This window comes from Otolemur garnettii, unplaced genomic scaffold, assembly GCF_000181295.1.
Source record: "Otolemur garnettii isolate 467f Iridium unplaced genomic scaffold, OtoGar3 scaffold00066, whole genome shotgun sequence".
In the NCBI taxonomy this organism is placed as follows: Eukaryota; Metazoa; Chordata; class Mammalia; order Primates; family Galagidae; genus Otolemur; species Otolemur garnettii.
In genome coordinates, this window is record NW_003852461.1 from 634528 (window position 1) to 636679 (window position 2152).

Here is a 2152-nt window from a genome sequence, read left to right on the forward strand (position 1 = left end):
TGGTCTGTGCAAGTTGCTAAACTGAGTCTCTGAGAGGCAAATGACCCACAGGTCCTCAGGGTTCCTGTTTCTGCCTTCCTCAGGATGTGGTGGCCCTGACGACTTGTTCCAGAAGGTGCCCCCAGGTGAGCTGGGGAGCTGATAACTCAGACCTTGCAGTGGGGACTCTGTGCCAGCACAGCCTGGCCACTCCTCCTTTGGGACTTAATTTCTCCTGCAGTAAACAATAACTACCCAGCACTGTCCTGCCTTGGGGAGCTGCGATGGTGGAGCCTTGGTTTCCACACTGGTTTCCTAGTGTGAGGTGGGGTATCAGAGACATGAGGCCCTAGCTGTGGCCTGGCTGCCCCAAGGCTCTAAAGGTTGACAAAAGCCTGTGACCTCCCTGCAGCCTCCAGACCAGTTTGGTTTTCCTCACTTGCACGCAGGCTCCTGGATGGAAAATGGGAGGGGGCAGAGAGCTGAGGCCCCTTGGTGTGGTCTCCCCTTCCCTCAGTCCTGGGCTGCTAGCAGGGAGGCTGCCAGCAGTGAAGCACTGAGCAAATATTTAGGCAGTAATCCAACCCCTGGCCACCCGCTTTCCCTGAAAACAGTTAGTGGCCTGGATGGCCCTGCCTTCTTCCAGCCTCAGAAGCCATCCCGGGGTAGCCAGGCCCACTGCTGCCTGCATGGGTGTGAGAGGGCTGCTGCTGGAGTCCCCGCTGAGCCTTAGAGGCCTTTAGGGGTTGTGCAGTCCAGTCCTTAAGCCCCAGATGGGATTTTTGAGTTTCTTGTCCACTCTTGCTTGCACACCCCCAGGGATAGGGCCCTCACTTTCATCCCCAAATAATCCGTTTTACTTTAGAGGGATTTACTGTTTATAAATCTGAAATTGCCCTCAGCCCTCCCCCTGGGGTCCCAGTCTGCTTGGGGTCTCCAGCACAGCTGGCTCCCTCTCTCCAGAGCACCCTACAGATCTTTGGGGTTGGGCCAAGGCCCCCCTGAGTCCGCTGTGTCCCCAGCACCTTCAGCCAGACCTCTTCCTGTCCCGGGCCTTGCTCTGCACATACCCTTACTTGTCACTGGCAAATTAGCTCAAAGAAGCATTTATTAAACCCCTACCCGGTGCCAGGCCTTATTCTGGGCACTGAGGATGCAGGGCCACCAATGTGATCTCTGCTGTGACAAGATAGTGACCCCAGACCTTCTCCCACGGGGGCTCCAGCCCAGAAGAGCCAGGTTGAGCTCTTAAGCCTGATCCAGCTGCCAGGCAAGTGAGAGAATCCCAGCCTGGCCATGCTGGGGCTGCTTAAATTCTTTCCTGGAAAATTTCAAACACACACAGAAGTACCATGGAGAATGTAAGCAAGCCCAGAGCATCCCGATGGACTCACACTCGTGTCAGCGTTTTCAACTTGCCGTGAGGCCTGTTTCCTCACCCTCCGCACCCTTGGCTCCCTCCAAATTATGCTGAGCCCAGCTGCCTGGGCTCTTTGTCCTGCCCTAAAAACAAGAGACCAGACCCAAGGCCAGCCCCTGGGAGCTCAGGCAGCCCCTGCCCTCCTGCCCAGATAGGACGTGTCCACTCGGTGGTGCAGCCTGACACGTGGGCTGCCGGGAAGCGTGGCTCCTCCTTGGCCTCCTGAAGGACCTTCTGGAAGCCTGTGGCACCCAAGGGGCCCTGGGGATACATGGAGGTGTTGGCCCTGCAGCCTCGGGCTGACGGCCTGGCGGCTCCTTCCCGGTTCACGTCTGTGTTTCCCCCAGAGACATGACCACTTAGAAACCTATAAATCCCTGGCAGGGCTGATGGCCCCTGTGAGTATATAAATCAGGACTTGTAAAGGCGGAATGGTCTCCTCTGGACGGGTGAGAGGGGCGCGTGCCAGGAACGCTCAGGCGGGTCCCCAGGAGAGTCACAGTCTGGGATGCAGCCCAGCAGGGCGGTGCGGGCGTGTGGCCTCAGACAAGTCACCTCCCCAAGCCCAAGTTCTTCCCTCTGTAAAATGGGGTAGCAGCACTCACCGTGCAGAATGTCGCAAGGTTGCAGAAGCTCTTCCGAGGCAGCAGCACAGAGGCATTGGCTCTGGGGGGGATGAAGGGTGGGGTGGACAGAGCCAACAGCACGGCCAGGTCTGGGGACCTGGGTCCTCCACTGCCCATCACTGACCTG